Source organism: Poecilia latipinna, unplaced genomic scaffold (assembly GCF_001443285.1).
Source record: "Poecilia latipinna isolate Pla-1442-1.1 unplaced genomic scaffold, P_latipinna-1.0 Scaffold1233, whole genome shotgun sequence".
In the NCBI taxonomy this organism is placed as follows: Eukaryota; Metazoa; Chordata; class Actinopteri; order Cyprinodontiformes; family Poeciliidae; genus Poecilia; species Poecilia latipinna.
In genome coordinates, this window is record NW_015113849.1 from 171,135 (window position 1) to 192,620 (window position 21,486).

Sequence of the window (21,486 nt, forward strand, 5' to 3'; positions counted from 1 at the left end):
TGCAAAGTGTTGACATTTTCAGATCTCTGATCTCAGATTTCAGATTCTCCCTCTAGCATTAGACTCTTGCGTTTGTTTTGGTTCTATTTACCCAGAATGCTCTGCACTATAGTTTGCTTCCTGCTTTCGGAGCGGTCTCTGATCCGCTTGCATTCACATAAGTATTTATGCTCATGCGAATGTGGTGGGTAGGTTTACTTCCACCTAACCTAACCGAACCTCAGGTTCGACTGCACATCCCCAAACAAAATATCCTTTCTATCTAGGCAAACAAACTAGAGTTTGATTGAATGGGACTGAGCAGGACTGGTGGTGAATGCACCCTAAATGTGCTGTAGCTGTAGCAAATATACACCAGAGTTTTCAGATTTAACACAATGTGTCCTTTCAGTCAGGGCTCAACCTCAAAAGTTGAACAAACTCTTCTGCAGAAGTAGTTAAATTGAAGGGTTAAACAGTAGAACAGTGAACCGCATAAACAGGCACTCTCATTCATGGCCTCTGTTACTCCCTCATTGCTAAAGTCTGACTCACAAAACATCTAAACAGTTCTGTTTAGACCCCCTCCTCCGTCCCCTTCACCCTCTTTGCCTCCCCCAAATATTTTCCTTCAGCAGTTGTGGCCGCAAACTCTTTTCCTTCTATGAAACAACTCACCCACTGCAGAAAAGATCGGTCTGTTTTTATAATCACCGTCCATTCCCGTGCAATTCTCACACACGGGGGTTTTTCTACGTACTGTACTGAAACTGTGCGAGAGCACAAACATGCTTTCGACTCACAAGCGCGCCCACAGTCAGTCTTCCCCACGCACACGGAGACGGAGCGGAGGGTCAACCCGACTACTCCTCGCCCGAGCATGATAACACGGAGACCGGAGTGTTGCCATTGGAAACGGGACGGAGTCATCTTCTGTGAGCTCAGATGAGCAATTATCCTTTTCAGCTCACAGGAGGTGGAAAAAAAAGGCCCTTTTTCTGGGAACGTGCCTCCCTCAAATATTTCTCCTTGCGGTCACAGGAGAACAGCGGCAACTTTCGAGCAGAATAGGCAAATGTCAATCTGTCACAGCGCAGGAATGTGTTATTTTTACCGTGGCTATTTTTTACCTCCATTTATTTCCATGGCGCCAAGTAACAACATTATGTTTGAACACGTTACAGCTCGACCACAGGAGCCTCTTGAGGCATTAGTTTATAGATGGTTGCCGCACTTTGCATGCGACCTACAAAACATTTATGGAGGGCTGAGGGTTTCGAGTTGTGAGGGCTGCTGCTCATTTCGGTTTACAATCCGATCTTGCTAAGATGTGGTGATCAAATAATTTTACGATATTGTAAATAAACAGTAAAGAAGATATGCAAGGCCATAATTAAAAAAAAGAAACACGACCAAAGCATCCCTGTAATACTTACTAATTGTAACAGATTTGCATGAAAGACAGAGTGCAGATTTATATTTGTTGAAAGCACAATTATACGTAGATTAACTCTTCGTTTAATTGCTACCTAGCCTCTGCATTCTCTCAGAGCCTTTCAAAATTACGCTCCCACTTTGTCACGTTGTAAGCTTTCGCTTCAGTGTGTCTGGAAGTTAATGTAGCGCGTAGCTGTGAAGTGGGAGAAAAACGATGCGTGGTTTGCAGTGTCTTTTGCAGATAAAGTGCTTTGCCCATTTTTCTTTGCAAAATATGCCAAGCAGCATTTGGATAGAGAGCATCTGTGAACATCAATTCTTCAAAGTTTCACCACAGATTCTCAAGAGGATTTATGGCTTAAAATTTACTAGGTGATTCCAACACATTAATGTGCTTCGACCTAAGCGACTGCATTATGTTTAGGGTGGTTGTCCTGCAGGAAGGAGACCTTTGAACCGGTTTAGATCCAAGTCTGCTTTACACTTGTCTCATCTCCATCTTACCACCAAACTTTGACAGCTTCACAGCTGCTGCTAATGAAAGCTTTCCTACAGTCTGCTGTTGCCACCACCAAGTCTCACCATGGGGATTCTGTGCCCCAGATGATAATGGAGTTAGTTTTTCACCATGCGTAGCCTGTTGTTTGAAGGCCATAAGCTTTGGCTTTGGTCTCATTTGACCACAGCAACTTTTTTTTTCCTACAGATTATCCTATCAGAGCTGTGGATCTCTGCAGCTCCTCCACAGTTACCTACCACTCAGTTTTCCTCATCAATGCTCTTGGTAGAGCTGTTCCCTTTTATTTATTTTACTAAACACAATAGAAATATTCTTTATTCTTTGTGTTCAAAGTTTGGTCTTATTAACCAACCCTTTAATGCTTTAATATTACCCACAACTTAGCCCCCGTCTTGTCTGCTGTGGTTCTTGGTCTTCACAGTAGTGTTTGTTCACTGTTGTTATTGTTCTAGCACACTGTCTTGTTGACGTTTTGTTCATAACCCGAGTGCAGATGAAGAGACTGACTGGCAACAGGGTTGGACACGGTGAACTTTCTGGCAGAGTCCAGCAATACTGGGGCAGAGGCCTCTCAGGAAGTGTTCTCGCCCATATTTGCGCCCACACAGTGAGGAACACACTCCCAACGGAGACACACACAACTTGGCGAGGACTGAGTCAGGCATTAACCGGGTAGAGCGAGACTTAACAATGGATGAAAGGGCTTAATCAACGCAAAAGGCATTGAAGTAAGACTTAAAAGGAACATCAAACCAAGAAGAAGCCACTGACACGGATCTAGGAGCTACTAGTCACAAAGAAATGAGCTAACATGGTAACATATTTATAGCAATAATAGAGAACGTAAATGAACTGAATACAATCAAAACAAGAGCAAGAAAACCAGAAGCCTAACACCCAAGGATTGTGACACAAAACGTGAAAAAGTTCAAGGTTGTGAATAAGTTTGTAAGGCCCTGTATGTACAGTAAATACTGCATGTCTGCACCCACTTGTTGATCCTTCATGAGTTTCCACTGAATGACAGTTTACGACTCGTTTCCCACAGCTTGTGATGCTGGTAGAGCTATTTGTCTGACGGACTTGTCTGCATGTACGGGTGGCTTTTAATGCCACTACTTTGTTTATATCTTTGAACCCATCTCTCCTGTCTCTGTGTTTGCGTGTGTGTGTGTGTGTGTGTGTATTTTCATCCCGTACAATGCAGAGCTATCCTGTAGTTTGCCAAGGAACAATTTTCTGTTGCTGTTTTCTGGCTTTCATACTCAAAATAGAAAATTACTCTGAAGAATTCAGGTATTTAAAATCAATTTATTCAGCTTGGAACTGAAAGTGTCCTAACAATCTCAATAAAGGAAGAAAAAGGGGGAACAAATAAGGCATAGAAGGTTGTTGCGTGTCTCTACAATAAAAGAAAGGGTTTGTTTTTGCTCGAGAGCTGTTATCGTCCGTTTCCATTCTCGATATTTCTGCGCGAAGAAAAAGCTAGCACGAATAACTTTTTAGTAAACAGTGCAGATTAAAATAATTACTCCTTGACATGGAATAAATATTTCCAGATGAAACCTAAGTAGGACCTTTCCCCAATATTCAACCTTTTCCAAAATAAAAGACGGAAATATTCTGAGGCACCACGGGGATACTACCCGTTTGGCTTGTCTTCACTCTTAAGCCCTCCTCTTTCTTTCCCTCTGTCCGTGTTTTAATGAGCGTTGGCAGACACGGCCTAGTGTAGAAAGAGACATAACCCCTGCAGACAGGATGGGAGCCCTTATTTACTTTGCAGATAAGGTTTGTGGGTAGTGGATGGAGCGGAATGTACTGGAATGCTGGATTGTTTTGGGGAAGCTTCTTGGATGTCTACGATAACAAAACAATGCAGAGAAGTTTGCAGGGGGGAGGGTGGACCTTCAAAAATAATTAAGACTACTTAAAGTACCAGCAGTTGTCCCAGAGGGTCCGCTTGGGCCTAATGCTTTAAGGAGTATCCACAGGACCAGAGAACTTCCTCCCAAAGCCATTCTTACCCTCTGGCATTGCTTTCTTCAGGAGCTCTGAGCGGATTATTAACCTTCTCACGTTGAATGAAATGTGAAGTTAATATTTCTTTCAGAAGCTTCCTCATTTTGAGGTGTCTTTGGTTTTGTTTATGTCCACCTTTCTCACTGTCCCGCCACAGTGGATGTTTGGTCCTCTCACCCTTTTGGCAGTTTATACTTTTGGAGTTTTGGTTGTTTAGTTTCAAACTTTTCTGAGTTCAAACAGGAGTCGCCTTGTCCGCCGCGTGGCTCAGTGGTAGAGCAAATGTTTTTTTGTTGTTTTTTTTAGGCTGCGCACTGTTTATTGTGCTCATGAAATTAAAGTTTCTTTGTATAACCCTAACCGTAAGATCCAAAAGACTTTTACATTACATGATATGCTCATATTGAGACTATTACACGAATAAACAAATTAGGAGCAATGCAGGGTTAAGAGGCCAGGGCTGAGCTGCCAACTACAGACAGTTTCTCTTTGGCAACTTTACCGAGTGTTTTCAGCTCGTGGATAATTTCCCTTTACTTGGATGTTGCATCATAGCACCGTCTGCATAATGACTGCAGTGAAACATTGCCCGTTCTCTTTGATCTCTTTGACTTCTGCTTTTATGGTCAGATTCACTGATGATCAGTTAATGAAGTGCATCTGATAAGATGTACCTGACTGATATTTGCCCCTTTGCACCTGATGAAAACATCAGTTTCTTGCTTAAAAAAAAAAACAGACCATGATGTGGAGAAATTATCCAAGATCAAAAGAGATTTTTTTTAAAAAGTTCATAAATATGTATGGTCGCATTTACAGTCCGGCTTGATAGTACTGAATGTTTATTTGACGTTACCTTGGCTTGGATATTTGCACCATGTCCTGACTGACTAAAAATGAGAAAGGACTATGATTCAATTACAGGTTTTCCTGTCTGCCTTGTTTTAATTCACTCTCTGTGCCTGATATTTAGAGCTACTATTTAACATTTCACTGACCTTTACAGAGTATGTTTTGTAGGGCATTAGCTCACGCTATTATGTGTTCAACAATCACAAATACCCGATGGACTACTCAGTCACTGGAGAATAAACATATCACACCTCAAAAAACATGCGTTCACATTAAATTAAAGGGGGACAATAAATGCTTTTAGGAAATGCAATCGTTCCTTTAGAACCAAATATGTACTGATGTTAAGTACAAAACCTTGTAAACCTAAATTTAGTCAAACGGTTGATCCTCAAGTGATAGATGCTAAATGTATTCAGAAACAGACCTCTTAGCATGTCGTGACATTTCTGGTAAAGATGTGTAAAAAGTCCTAAAATTCATTTTGTATCTTAGTGTCATAGTTCCTTTATAAAATTTTTAGAAACAAATCAAACCTTCAGTTTAGTCGAGTTAACTATGTGTGGTTCAGTATTCATAGATTCACGTATTCATATATTATTTTGTGGTACATGACTATTGATATATGATATTTACAGGTTTTCTACAAAAATATTCAAAAATAAATGCAGTTTGGTCAGTAGAACTACTAAGGTGCAATGCTACTTGACAATTGCTGTTGCCTTGTGTTTGCAAAACAGTCCATTCAGGAGCATATGTTCAATTTCCTTCATGCTAAATATTCCAGTCAAATGCTTAGGGATATTATCTTAGCTCAACAAGGCAGAGTTGGGAAAAATCTTGCTTAGGTGCTGAAGTCACCAACATTATGCAGGGAATAGACACAGACCTCCAATTATAGGGTGGCCTTCTCATCCCACATCAGAGTCTGACCTCATGAATGTGCTTCTGAATCAATTGATCCATAATTTGTATTAACACATTCCAAAACCTTGTGGAAAAACTGTCAGAGAAAAAAAAAAGAAGCTGTTAAAGCAAATTGGTCTGTTAAAGTCTTTTTTATTAAAAATTTGACGCCACTAAAGTTCAATGGATGGATTCTCAGCATTTGTAAATAAAAGCAGAATGCTGATCCTTTACATCATTTACGACAAATCACCGTCTAGTGTTGTCATTAACTGGCAAGAAGAAGTGAAGGGGATGACAGTATATGAGAGGCATCACACAGTTCAGCTGTTCTTTTTGTTGCTGCGATATGTTCATATGTTTTGTGAAAAAGCTCAATTTGATGTTGAATCATGTCTTCCTACTTCTTCATGCCACTTGGTATTCGGTGTCAGCGTCACTAAATCTGGCACTTTGTCAGCAAAGACTCCTCTTCTGAAGATTTTACAGTAGAAAAACAGTAAATGCTGTTGAAAGCAGACACTTTCATGTAATCCCAACAGAAATTAATGCATTAAACTCTGCCTTAATCTTTGCACGCTTGAGAGAAGGAATGCACTTTTATTGGCGTGGCGTGTCCGTGCCAGCCGGCGAGACCGAGAAGTGTTAAAGTTAGTGTGTTAAGTGAGAATTACAGCCATGTGTGATAACTGTAATTATACAGTTCAGCGGGGGGTGGGGGGATCTTGCACGGCATTCATCATCACTTAGATGTGGGGTCGCATCGTTCCGTCTCCGATTGGAGGATGAATGCGTGTGTCAGAGGGTGTTGAGTCTTGGTGGAGTGTTTAATCCTGTGCAATTTTCATACTTAAATATTCTCTTTAATCTTTATTTTATTGTCCCCATCTTGGGTGCGATGATGCACGTCAAGAGTGATGGGGCTCTCTTTGATTTCGAGGAGTGACGCTCGCAGGGGCACCGCAACATGTGGGAGTTTGAGGGTTTTAAATGAGGCATGTGACAATTCGAGTTCAAATAAGCGTGGCTGACTCCTGTGGGGGGGTTTAACTCCGGTCACCATCTTCGCTCCCGCCCGTCGTTCCCGCTCATGCTTTACTCCCTCCGCTTGAGTTAAGGTCGGCGTAGCCGTCGCCGAGACGCATGCAGGGCCTCAAATGGATGCGGGATGCAAACAAGTCCCCGTGGCATTCCCGAGCACCTTGCGCAAGTCCAATGCAAGGTCACTCACCAAATCAGCGATTCATCTGACAGATAAGATGGCTGGGGAATATTGACGGGAACACCTGCGAGGGGAGGAACGCAAGGCATGACTATCTTCACACCAAGTTGGTTGTGCGGAGGAGGGGGGAAAAAATTCCAAACATTCTCACTTTTCCCCAAACGGCATGAAATTATGAAGGTGTGTGTGTGCGTGTGTGTGTGTGTGCAAAGTGGAGAGGGCAAAGGACAAGGATAGTGAAATATCTGCTAATCTTTGCTCACTTTGATCATCTAAAAGAAGAAGAAGAAAAATAAACATACTCTTTTCATTTTATAAGCGGGCTGCTGTGCCCCTTTTGAGGAAACGAACCGAGTTACCCAGCAGAATCTCATTAACATCAAAGAGGTAAGTCAGGTGCAATGCAGTTTTAACTTTTGTTGTAACACAAATCAGCAATTAGCTCATTCCTTTGCTTTGGCATCATCTTCCTCCTGGTTTAATTTAACTTACGTAAGAGTCAACCTCCCCACCCCCAACCCCAACATCCCGCAGCAGACTTTCTTTGTTTGCATGTTTTAGCCATGATAATGTGGGTGAAACTGACCTTGTGAGTGTTCATGCCCTGCAGGGTTTACATGTTTACAAGTGTGTGTTTGCGAGATAGTGGCTGTGATCACTCATCAGATTAAAAATACATGACGGCAGAGAGTTTTTCCTTTTTCCTTCTCTGCGAGCAGACACACACACACACACACACACACACACACACACACACACACACACAGGGAACAGTTTCCATCTGCAACAATCTGAGCCAGAGTTACTTTAAAGTGCATGTGTTATGATTGTTACAACCTTCGCCCTTCCAATTGCTACATCCAATCACATGTCAAAGGTTAAGAAAGACAGTAGGAAAGAAAGAATGTCTTTTTTTTATTTAAACAACTTTTTTATGATTGTTGCATAAATTTACAGTTCGTCTTCCATGTGAATTTCGGAGCATGACGATTTTTTTTCTGTTTTATTTGTTATTAGATAAATTATATCCTCCATAAAGTAGCCTAATTCAGGAAATTCACCAGATTCCAACAACAAACGCAACACTCTACAGAGACACACCAGAGTGACACCCAAAAATAGAAGAAAGGAAATATAAAATGAAGATTTGACTCTGGGATCATCCTTCCATGTTTTCTACACCAATTTACTTTGTGCAGGTTCTGCAAGGAAAAATGTAGAGCAATTCAAAGCAACAAAAGCAAATTAGAATGACCACAATGTAATGCTTGGCTCACATGGGAAGATTTTTATGCCCACTTTTCACCTGCTCTTTAGTTTCAGATTGTCGTAAAAATAATCACTGCTTCGTGTTGAGAGAGATCTATGTGCCAGGATGTTGCGACCCTCTGACCTCAAATTGTGGAAATGCAACATGTTGAATAATCGTGGCCCGATATCTCGGGGTGTGGGTGTTCTTCGAAGAACATGCACCTGTTGAATGTGATATGCAGCCAATCAGAAAGCGAGGCGACTGGAAGCCAGAGGGGATTCAAAGATAATAATGCCTGAGCTAAAAAAGCACAGCCCCTGCTTGCGCATCTCCTCTTTGACCAACCCTGTTCAAAGCTCAGTTAGCTTCTTCTCTCTAGTTTGTGGAATCTCTGGCACCTTCATTTATATGGCAGTGAATTTTTATTGTCTCTTGTTGTTGTTCTGCCTGTTTTGGTTTGTTATGGACCATGTATGTCTGGATAAAAAGGTTTGATTGATTTAACCAACGCCTCGTCTTTATGTATTGTTTTTTTCTCCGTTAAAAATAGACCACAATGATCGCCGTTGGTTTGTCCTCGTCTGCCGTGTTTATTTACGATTGATCAAAAGTCAAGTGACTTTTGATCTCGCAAGGTTTTGCAAGATTCGCCTTCTGACTTTTAAATGCCCGTGAGCGAAATCTGTCCATGTGTGGTCCGACCACACATGACTCACGGTGGTCGCTGAGCGGCAAAACTGAGGCGAATGCCTATTGTAATTGCAAGATTTTTTATTGCGTATTATTCTGACACTTTACGCAGCGTGTTGGAGACTTTAATTGTTTTCATAAACTCGTCAAACTTCACCAAAAACTGACTATTGCAGAAAATTATCGGATTTTAATGGGATCAAAAGTGGGCGTGGAAAAACTGCTCTTCAGCACTCCCTAAACTGAGATAGGCTGTCCATCGTAGAGATCTGAAACTCGGTGCGTCGATGCTGCACACACTGCATAACCAAACCTGGTTTACTTATGACTTTTTATTTTTTTTATATTATTGTCACGTCTCTCAAGTTTTGAAAATCTACCGACAATTTTAAAATCTTGCCATGTGAACCAGGACTGTGAAAAAAAAAAAAACACGCAAACTTGACGACACAGGAAGGACCTTAGCTCTGATTAGAATCCAGGACTTTTGAGTTGCAAAGCAGCAGTTCCAACAGCAGCTCTACCCTGCAGCATGGAAAACGATTTACTGTCAAATATTATGCAACTGCTGCTTTCAGCGCAACATGCACTCATAAAGGCTACAGTGAGTCTGTGCCACAGTGGGAATATTGTAACTAAAAGCGTTCGGTATATCTGTTTTACGGCATTCTCGCTGTCGGGGGGTCGTGCGTATGGTCACACATCCAAGGAGAAAATGTGGCTTTCGAGGATGCTCATTGGTTGAGACAGAAATCTGTGCTTCTGAGGTCTACATTAAGGCCGAGAGCCGTTCATTCATGGATTTTTTTCTCGTTCAGTATTTCCTTTTCAGCATTGTTTGTTTACACATCTTAAATGCCATGCTAGAATTATGTACCAACGTGATTAAGATTGGTAGTAAATAAAAACAAAAACAAGAAAAGTACAAGATTTAGCTCTGTAAAACATGTGGCAGTCACGGTGCTGTTTTGTTGGTGTGACAAGTGGCAGGATTCGGCACATAAACATCAAGTCGTTGCCTATAATCAAAGAAGCACATCGATTACAGAAACTACACTCGTGTCAAGCTCTGCTTTCCTCTGAAATCTTCGCCTTTCCTCTCCAAACAAGTTTCAACCATTAACAATTTTTCACACATGCCTTTCACACGTCGCAGGTGTAGCTATTACTTTAACTATTTCCATTTAGGCAACAGTACAGTATGAAGTCTTGGCACCGGAACATCTGAGTCGAATCGTAAGTCCTGGGATTAGTTACACCTGTGTTTGGTGTTGGAAAAAATATGGCAGCCGCATATTTTTTTGGCTGGAAAAGTTAATATTAGCTTGGCAAAGCATCACAGCCCCACCGTCCACAAGCTTTGATGGGCTTCGCTGTGAGTCAGTGGAAGAGAATCCACAGTCCCCAGATGTGAGCTTTTGGAAATTGGACCCCATCTAGGAGCACATTCATTGGCATATTCTCCATTTACTGAACTGGATCAGAAGCCTCTACAACCAAAGTTATTTATGTGCACATAAAATGTTACATATGTAACGAGTACCCAAAATGCAGGACTTGGCAGCAAAGACAAGGAAAGGAACAAATTTAGCTTTATTTTGAAACTAACCAAACGCACGGCCGCGGCATGTTATTCTAAATTACAAACCCAGAAAAGAAAGGAGGGCAAGGAGGGAGCAGGGGATAAACAAAACTTAGCTTGGCGCAACTGAAGCGATCAGCGGCGAGGCTCTCACACTAAACAGAAGAAAAACTAGGACGGTATTCTGTATACGGAGGGAAGTACAGACTTAATGTAAAGCAGGTTTAACAATCCGAGACACAAATCAGGTGTGACTCAGTGGCAGGATGTGAAATGGAGTGAATGTATTATTATTTTTTTTTTACAAAAACCAGGATGAAGTTATCTAGAACAGGGACGAACTAAAGTAAAGACGTAGAGACAAGCGGTAATGAATCTAATCCAATCAAATAAAACTAGAGTATAACAGAACATATGAGCACAGTAATTATATCCTAACAAGACACAATGAGCGTCTTGTTGCTGAATGCCGTTAGGTCCAGCCACAGGAGGAAACAAGCACATGGGGATAAACATCTCGATATCCCTGGGCAAATAAAAGACATTCATCTTTGCAGGAACCTCAAATCCAAAGTAAAGTGTTGCGACACTACCTCAGCTGAAAAAAAAAAAAAAAAAGATTAACCGTGTAGTGTGTCTTAAACAAGGATGTTGACCCAAAATTAAGACCCTGGAGATTAGTTTGTCTTCACAAACATATGGTGAAAACTGAAATGATGGAAAATACACTCTGTCTCAACACACGGAGAGATGTTTACATAAATAAAGTCCATCATCCTCAGGAACACAGCATTTCCGAAAAATAAGCAATAATATCCAAAGCCGTCGGTATAAACTGTCAAATATTTCAACTAGCGGCCTTCCTGTTTGTTAATTCAGCCTGGATGGCATCCGATTACATTCCCATACTTTGGTTCCGACCAGAAACCGGAAGTGCGCGACCAAAACCGGAAGTACAAGTTAAGGGCGATATTTTCAAGCGAAAACTTACATAAAGCATGAACTGATCATCTAAGCAACTTGCAATCATTTTTAATTACATGGAAATATTTTTAGATACTTAAACCTATGAACTTATTTATTTAGAGAAATGTCTTAAGCTGCCTGAACCTCAACTCCTGTGCAAAGAATCAGATTATAGATTCCTCAAGAGGAGATGGCGTCTCTGATTATGTTGACAAGACAGTTTCCCCTCCTGCCTAATGAAGGAGGCATTGATGCTGCAGCTCTGAACAAGTGTACCAGTGCTTGTCAACACCAGGAACTGTTCCCAGAAGAAATCACAACCCTTCTCACTGGCTAGTTGGATGTGCTGAACCCCAGCCTGTTTGTCAGAATGGTTCACACTAGGATGTTGTGTCTGGGCAGAGATACTTACTTCATGAATTAGCTTAAAACAACCTCATTTATGTGTGTTTCGCTCTGTTTTGTTGCGCTTTAATTATTCAGGACAGAGCCAGCCCATAGGCAAAACGACCAAAGCTATCAGCGCTGCAGGCTGTTTTGGAAAGTTGACTTGCAAAGAGCCATTTTACTCCAGTAACTTAAGCTGGTGCCATTTTATGTGTTTTCCCTTCCTCTTATGTTACTACCCTGCAAAATAATATGTCTTCATAGTCTTAATTAAAATGTTGTTTCTGGTATCCCAGCCGCTAATGCTAACCTGGTTGCCACCATTAGTTCTGCCGTGTTTACAGTGTTTTGTTCTAAAGTGGTTGCTAAACAGCATCTCAGCTGCTGTTTTACATTGTTAGCTAAACCACTTGTTCGCCATGTCACATCATCTGTCACCGTGATGGCTAATTATCACAATGTTAAGAATCAATTCCCCAATTGATTCATTCCTAATTTAGTACATTATTTTGGGGACATTATTTTAAGAATAATGTTGAATTTTCCCTTCTGCTTTGTATTGTGGACTGGTTGTTTAACTCAACTTTCAACTTTTAAAGCTAAATTGTTCCCCATCAATCAAACCTTAGTTCTTAAATGTACATATTCACATCAAGTGATATCTGTGCATTGTTATTTTATTAGTTATTAGTGTTTGAGTGTTTCTTAATAAATGCTTGTAGTTTGGAGAGAACTTGTTAAAGTTTATTTTCTACATGTTTAAAGTGTTTTCTGTTCAATATACATACAAAGCCTCTCCATCATATTGTTTTATAATACCAGTCTAAAGATTATTAGACTGATGAATATGAGGTTCTTATGTACATTAGTTAAGTTTAAAGTAACACCCCAGCTGTTACATCTTTATACAAAAGACAATTAGATTTTTGCTCATAGCACATGACCTTTACAGCCAGCCTTCATGTCAGCAGTTAAAAAGAAACTATTAGCGTAAATTCAGCATAACACGTGTAGGTAAGACATGCACATGTTTCTTTAGCTCATATAGTGGGGAGAAGGGATAAATATACACTTGAGTTCTGTCACAACTGGATAAAAACCAGCCTCATTCTGTGTGTGTGTGTGTGTGTGTGTGTGAGCAAGTTAATCTGTGCATGTGCACAAGACACATAACCGGCAAAAATTTCAAGCCAAACCAGAAGGGATCCGACAGGATTCCAGGCCATCTGTCTCTGCCAGAAGAAACGATAGAGGGAGCAGTGATAAATTATTTCTCAGCTTGTGATCTTCGTGGCTGCATTCTTCCCTCTCCACAAGCATATGTGACCCTTGTCATTTTTCTTTTTTCTTTTTTTGCAGTGATATACTGCCTTCCTTTTCCTACATGTTTCATTCTCTTCCAAATGCACGGGTTCCTCACCCATGTTCATCTGCGGTCGGATCTGCGCGTCGTGTCATGTGGCCTTTTCCTCTTTTTTCAGACGCCTCCTAAAGTCCTCCATAAGTAGCAGATGGGTATAGCGGGATCGGGGAGTGTCCCGCGTCTCGCATCCAATAACATATGATGATGCGACACCCCAGGGAGAACAAAAGGGAAAGAGTGATCTCATATCTTTTTCCACACAAATCCGCTCCCTTGTTTAGGCTGTGTAAGAGTGGGAAAAGAAAACAGATGCCGAAGCAATTTAATGTGGAGTTAGTTAAGAGTTCGGAATGAGAGTGCTCTGCGGTGGCTGCACCATTAAGTCAGACCCACACTGGTCTCACATTAACAGACTTGTCTCCATAATGCAAATGTGGTGTGCCAGTACAGGCAAAGAAACGGGCCAAACCAACTCTTAAGAGGAAACAAAACGCATTTGCTTGGAAGTAAGACAGCAAATTTAATTGGTCAATCTTCTTAACTTTTACTGGAATATGTGCGAGTGATGCTGACGGAGCTGCGTGACGTTAGGTTTTCGGAATAAAAATAAAAGAGACGGAGACAAACGGAGATGAGTCATCGGTAAGAAAAAAAAAAATTATATGCAGAATTCTAATTATTTCTTAGAATCAGAAACACAAATGTGACAGGAGAAAGCAGAAAGAAGTGAAAATGTACTCACAATTGACACGTTCCTGTGCACACAGCTCTGTAAAAATGCTGGGTAAATAAATGAGATGACAAATTTAAAAACATGTCACGGATTTAAAATAAATTAGAAAAAAAACTTCAATCATTTTTAAGCATTCAGTCTTCTGTATTTTACTCCTCTCGCTTTTCATTTTGACTCTGATTAACATGATATCAAGCTTAGCTGTCCTGGGTGAGTTTCCCCAAGTTTCCCACTTTTCTGTCACTTACATAAAACTATAATTTCCACAGAGGCGACAAATGATCCAAAAGATTTATTCATACAAAGATATAATTCACAAGAAGGGTTGCAAGGCATTCTACTAATTATCTATGTATTATTGCAGAAGGAAATCAATTATCCATAGTTCAAGAAAATGAAGAACAGTTAAATGGAATCTTATGGAATGTTGCGTTTTGATGAAAATATACTTGAATTTTTGGCCCAAAACTTGTTTAACATATGAATTATGAGCATGAAAGAAACACAAAATGAATCAGTTGTAAACATTAATATCTAAAGGGTCTATTTATTGTGGGGTTTTTTTTTCAACAATCTTATATAAAGTCCATCTCAGACGTGAAGTAACGATTTGTTTTCTTCGTTCTCATCTGCTCTACACTGGAGTTTTTAAGGTCAGTGCAGACTTTCTCTGGTATTTTTATGATCTTTCCAGTTATACCACCTTGCAGCTGAACAACAGTGCAAAGATAAATTTATCCTGGACTTGAGTGGCAGTGACAGTATGTCACTATTTTTTGCTGCACATTACTATGTGTGTTTTTGACCTGAAAAGATTCTGTTTTCCCTGCACTTCAGAGCAGTACATAAATCACACAGATTTGTACGGTTCTGTTTCAACACATTCAGGCTCTGAAAAAAGGCATTAAAGTGTATTTTTGTTTGTTCACACATTCTTTCTTTTTTATTGTTTATGCAGGAGGGTTTTGTTTTCTCATCAGTCTCTCAAAGAACAAGTTTAAATCATGTCTATCGTCCACTTCCTCCCACAAACCAAAAACAGGAATGCTGGGCTAGTTTTAAATTTACTCGTCACAAAATTACGTATCTGTGTTTTGCATTTTAATGCAGATTTGAGCAATTAACCCTGCCGCATCCCGTTTCTAAGCCGCCGAAATTTTTTTTTTCTTTTTTTCAAAATAATCAGTGACGTAAATGGTAAAAATTAAGCCTAATTCATACCTCATAGTCAGCTTTACTGAGTCAGAGGTTTGACTTTTCAAAGTCTGTGTGACATAACTCAGCTAGGCTAACAATAGCATGACCAGAGCCACATGTTTGTCACAGAGGTCCAAGCGACCCCACGCATATAGAGAGGTTATTTTAAGCACTTTAAAGAGGCCGTACCACACTTATGCATCACTGTCACCGAGAGCTACTGAAATGCCAAAGCAGTGACCTGACAGTGATTACTTAATCCCATGCAGACACTCTGTCTGCGCTGATGAAGATTCACTCAAACCGCCGTGCTTGACGTGGCTCAGAAATAAGAAAAGTCCCATCATGTTATTATGGGCAGAAGATCTCAGACAAACGTTTCAGACACAATTATAGGTCCCAGTCAGGACGAACTAAGGAAGTCAGTGAAAACATGTCAAAGCTGTTCGTTCCCAGTGAGGTCATTATGTCAAACTGATTGGCAAAAGTTTTCGCTTATTTTATTTAATAGACTCATATTGACTCACTGAGTCACCTGCACCTACTCCGTACATGCTGTTCTATTCCAGTACAGAACCAGCCGTAGGACAGCTGCTGTGCAGATCATGACCAGACCTCTCGTCTGGTCATTTTGTTCTCGTGTTATTTACATACTGGCGAGGAAGGAAGAAAAGAAAAGAAAAGGATGGCTACCTGAAGATTAAAGGAAGAAAGAAAGAAGAGAAACACATTTATAACTGCCTGTTTGGCAGTTCGAATAATTAGATATGATACAGAGTAAAATTATTAAGTGGTTGTTGAAGGTAGGTGGCATTTCTTGTCGGTAATTTAAATCTGACCATTTATTTATTTACAGAAGTTCCTATCACTTTACATTCTTCACGTTATAACTTGGAACAAAACAAAAACATAAAGTGCTTACATGCCTGAAAAGACCAAAAAAAAACAACATGTTTATTAAATCAAAATCTCTCACCTACCTCCCAGTTTAATCTTTCCAATTTATTTATGTCCTAAGTTTGGAATTCCCAGTATAGCTTTAATTTAAATTCATAAAATATTTTTTTACCTTATAATTTTACAAATGGCTGCTGCCCATCAGCAGGCATCTCCATCATATACAATGAATCAGCCCTTTTCCGATAAACAATAAAATGCTCCCAAATTTGACCAAATTTATGTTATTTTCTAAAGTTATTTTTCTAAAGAACTCATCTATTCACCTTTGATCTTCGATATATTTTTTTGACAATAGGTAAATATTTATTGATCTTTTTACTCAATATTTTTCAGGATAAAGCCTAACATAAGTAACTTTGAGGTTAAAGGTAACTGAATTTTTAAAATATTTTAAATGCATAATCTCACCACTGACTTGCTGCGCTGCCAAACACACCGGTGGAGTCTACCTTTCTCCATTTCACATTTAATGTTGGTCAGGGACACTCCTGTTATATTTGTTCAGTTGTTTTGAGCAGAATTACGTCACGCTGTCATACTTTTTTCCATGTCAATGCTGAGCAGAATTTGAAAAAGTTACTGATTTGTTTGTTGATAGTGTGCTTTACTCACTCAAAAAATAACAGAAAAAAAAAAAGTTAAATAAAAAGATCTTAATCAATTAGTGGTGACATCTGACCCGGGCACCGTCTCTCATTTTCCAACTTTAACCCTCTGCCCCCGACTCCTCTGTGTCCTTGGTGCGTTGACTTGTCCTTTCCTCCCAGATTTGGCTACCAGTCAGGCACCCACATAAGGTCATTTGATCTTTGATGTGAAGCCGCTTGGCGTTGCCTCTCCAACGTGGGAGCTACGATTGCAGCCTTTGATCGCACCCTTGATGTGAGTGATGGAGAGGTGTTTATGCAGTAGCCGTCTGCAGCCAGCCGAATCGCTGGCAGCGGCTCCCCCCACCCTCCCTCGAAACTCCCTCCTTAACGCCGACACTTGATGTTTGGCGTCTCTGACAGGTAAATCACAACAGTGACCTCGCAGAGCTTTCACTGAACTACTCGATCTGCTGTACGCTGTCAAGTCCACATACCTTCGCTCTCTGTCTTTCGCCACTGAAATATGACGGTCAAACCCTCCGATCATACCAGTGTTGAAATGGTTTGTTCCCACAGATAAGCAGCTTGACTTGGAAAATTAATAAAGGCAGAGAGCACACATGAGGGGGGGAGAGGAGGGTCTGAAGAGTGTGCATGAGGGCATATGTGACTTTCTTTTTACACACAGGCTTACCCGTGTTTAAGAAAAAAAATGTAAAAAAAAAAATAGAAAAACATACACGTTGACTGACGAGAGGAACTTTAATGTGCCATAACAAGCAGCAAAAAGTGGCCATGTGTATGCAAAATGCTGTATGTCATTTCGTGAACCCCTTTAGTGAATGAAAACGTAAATCCAAATATATACCACGGTCGCACATAAACACAGACAAACACAAACCGCATGTTGCAGGCAGTGAGTGACAGAGCTCTGCACGGTTACGGAGAAAAACAGGTGATTCGCACAGAACTCGTGTCCTGACACATACTGCCCTTGCAGAATTTTCTTGGCTCTTAAACTTTCACATTTTGTATCCCTACAAGTGTAAGCTGCAGCGTATTTCACTAAGATTTCATGCAATCGACCAACACAGAGCAGTGCATGAAAAAATAAAAAAATCTCAGTGTGGTTTCCAGAGTGAATACCTTGGGGGGTTTTGTTAATCGTGACTCTACCAGTTTAGAGGCTTTTGATCTCCTAGATAGTCCAGGTTCCCTGGTTAGACAAAGCAAGGAATGATAAAATAAAATAAAAATTGCTGCTTTTTCAAGCTGCTCAGTATCAGCAGGCAAGGCAGCATTAAAGGTGGCCTGTCGGAGTCCCTCCTGCCCTCCAGCCCATCTTAAAGCAGGAAATCTTCTAAGTTCTGGGACAGGATGAAATGCTGTGCAATCCTTTACAAAGCAGGGGGACTATAAAATAGTCCCCTTGTTGCCAGTTGCACACAAAGGTTGGGATGTAGCCTTTCACTACAAAGGCATAAAATCAATAGAAAATTTGTTCAAGGTGTAAATGACAGAGAAGTTAAATGTTCATATCAAATGCTCATTCGCCCGTCTCTCTAACGTAGCCTATGTGTGCGAACAGCTTTAAGAAATGTGACTTTCTGCCTGTTGTTCACCTTCTGTTTCATTCACTGGATGGTCTAGTTGTGTTCTCACCATAAGCCCCACCAGAGTTTCATTTGCAAGCAGACTAAAACCCTGAGTTCAGAAGAGCTTTCACACCTGCCTGCATGAAACAGGCCAAGGAAATGAACAATGTTCCATATAAAGCTCATCAAATGTATATTTGTGTTTTTATTTGCAAAGTTGGACGAAGAACATCCTTGAACGTCGGCTCTTGTCTGTCAGACATTCATTTAAAAACGCACAAAAAAACCCCTGCATTTCCAATGGATCTAGACTTTGACTAGGGCATTCAAACTAATTAATGCTTTGATGTCACTATTTGTAATAGGTGTTTTCTAGGACTGCCCTATATTTAGCTCCATCCATCTTCTCCTACGCCACAACACAGCTCCCCTTTCTCTGCTGAAGAAAAGCATCCACACTGCATGATGTCACCGTCACCCTTCAAAGTGGGTATTCGTCAAGCAGTTTTAGTTTTCTTTCACGTAAACTATTTATTTTTAAACACGTGTGCCATCCTGTCTTTTAAGAGATCTATTTAAAAACATAAGTAAGAACAATGTACTGTCACCGTTTCATTTCACAATTATGGTGTACTTAAGTTATCCTATCACAAAAAGTCCCCCAAAAAATACATTGAGGTAGTGCTGACAAGTTCATGGGGTCTGAAAGGTTTTCATCACGTCAGCTGGTCAAACCGTGCGACTGCTTTTTGAGTTAATGGACCCGAGATACCCCAAGTGTTCACGTGTTGCGGTGAAGACTCAATCGAGACTTTGTTCTTTACCGAACACGGCATTCGAGCGGGTCTGTGCCTACAGCACCTCCATCAATCAATGTCTGTTGGGTTGTGTTGCCTGGATAAAGCCTGAGAGGCATTCAGATGCAACACTGACTCTCGTAAAAGTGGGTCTCAACCCAGGAAGAGCTCTTAAAAAAACACTACTGCACTTAGTGTGCGGTAAATTAGTCATTTTAGGTAAAATAAAACCTCAGATGACTAACATTGGACTTTGTCACAATGACCGAAGCAAATGAGGCGTTCTGGCAGTGTAAGAGTTGTCTTGTAAACGCACAAAGAAGATATATATGTTATGAAGACAAAAGCATGTTACTTTGAAAGTACTTTTAGCTAAACTCTAAGTGTGGCCGTTTTAGGGCTGCGGTGAACAGAAAAAGGGCAATGTCAACATTGATATTAGATGAATGTATATATACCTGAGAGAAATACCAAGGTAAAAACATTGAAAATGTCCACAAAAAGCTTTTCGTTTCAGATAGATGTAATAAGAAAAGTTAGAAATTTATCACTTCACAGTTTTAACATGGCTAAGAACTGATTGAAAGTTCTTCATAATGAACACATACTATAAAACCTAACTCTCACAAGAGGGAGACAAAAATCCCAAAGTAAAAACAAACAACAACAAAAAAAACTGTGGATTTGAAAAGTTTTTGTCATTAGTTTTACTATAAAGATTAGACCCTTTTGAATCCAATCAGAAAAGTTTAGTTGTTATTTTCAAAACCAATCAGCAGCAGAAAATACGAGTTGGAGGACCATAATGGAAATAAGCTCTTGGCTTTCTTGTCTTGACTGCGGACATGAATGACAGTGGGTCACTGCTGCCAGAAAAAAGGACGGCAGAACAAGAACATAGTTCAAATGCAAAACGATCCCATATGGTATAGATAGAGCGTGCTTAGATCAAGTTTCTGGAATGGTCTTGCAACCTTCTGAAAATTTTTACAAACTACCCTAAAAAGCAAAGTCTTTACCGGGAAACCAACTAGTTAAAATGAGCTTTATCTATTCTGAGAAGAGGAGTAATCACCAATACCAGAGATGGCGACTTGAATTCAGGATTCGAGTCGCACTTAAACCACAAAAATAAAACACTTCAGATTTTACTTGTGCCCTGAAGACTTGAGACTTGATGTAAACTTGACCTTTGATGATATGAGACTTGACTTGGACTTGAAAGAATGACTCGTGAACATCCCTGACGTAGATAGAAACTTGATAGTGGCAACAAAAACAAGTGCAAGCGGCTGAGAGAGATTAAACCGTTATAGTGGGGGTGTTCATATAGACTAAGAAAATTCTACAGTAGATTCAAACATGTTCACCCATTCTTATTGAAATTATACATTGCAACATCATTTAAAACTGATATAGAAATACTTAAAAGTGGTTTACAAAAAGGCCAAGCATAATCAAGTTCATTCAGATGGTGAGTGTATATACATTTCTGACCAGAACAGGATCTGTAAACCTGTAGTCATTCTGCATGACATAGAAAGGTATACCAATTAATCAAAGAGATGTCTTGTCAAGGTCCATTGTGTCTGGGTCAACCATTCTGTCAAAAACCTTATCAAGGAGCTCTAGGGAGGATCGTATTCATTTCAAAATGAACCAAGTAATCTTTGCTTCATAGAAAAAACACAAATAACATCAGAGAAATAGTATCCTTGGTAAGACTGAAAATATCTGTCCTAGTTCTTGGTTAGACCTTTCTCAACTGGAGCATTTCACCGAGGGACAGCTGACCTTGATATTTACTGGTTGTGTTTGTTCAAGAGTGTGTGTGTGTGTGTATATGCAGCCTGGGAGTTCTCCTCATGACTTTGAAACAGATATTAGATGGATCGTTTGGCTTCTTCCCAATTCGATTTTGAAACAAAGGAAGTTGCAGCCAGAGGCAGCCGGTAATGGAGAAAAATGCTCGAGTCAAATTTAATTACCTTAAGGGGATCAAATCCGAAACGAACGAGCGCTGTTCACGTTGGACCGCTGTCAACTTGAAAAACCCTCTGTGCTAAACTCCTTTGTAATGTGAGCACAGGAGCAGCGGGAGAGGAAGGCCTCTGCAGACAGAAGAAGCTATCAGCAGAGGAAAAGTCACTGCGTACGGCAAATAATCACCAACTGTCAGTGACCCAATTTCTAGGTGCAGGAGTTGCGTTTCACTTTGAACTCGTATACGTTGCCCCGCTTTGACAGAAGATTTAGGAAAACCGGCCTTTCAGTTCCAGTCAGATCTTTCAATGGCCATTAGATGAAATTACTTCCTGTAGGAGCCGAAAGAAGTAAAGACAGCCATGTGCCAAACAGAGCAGTTAGAGGTAATATCCCCCTTTCCCCAACACCAAGGTTTATCTGAAATAAGAAACCTCTTCCAAACGCAAACAC

The 21,486-nt window shown here is 40.3% G+C and overlaps 1 long non-coding RNA gene across 2 annotated transcripts; it reads right to left on the reverse strand.

The window, feature by feature from the left end:
- Positions 1 to 5,852: 5,852 nt before the first annotated feature.
- LOC106960830 (uncharacterized) lies at positions 5,853 to 13,964 on the reverse strand. 2 transcript variants are annotated; one of them, XR_001427658.1, is made up of 2 exons: positions 13,921 to 13,962; positions 5,853 to 7,002 (listed from the first exon to the last, which is right to left on the reverse strand). It is a non-coding gene; the product is annotated as an uncharacterized LOC106960830 (long non-coding RNA). The 2 variants fall into 2 exon arrangements; XR_001427659.1 differs by lacking the exon at positions 5,853 to 7,002 and adding an exon at positions 12,612 to 13,460 and having other exon boundaries at positions 13,921 to 13,964.
- Positions 13,965 to 21,486: the final 7,522 nt, after the last annotated feature.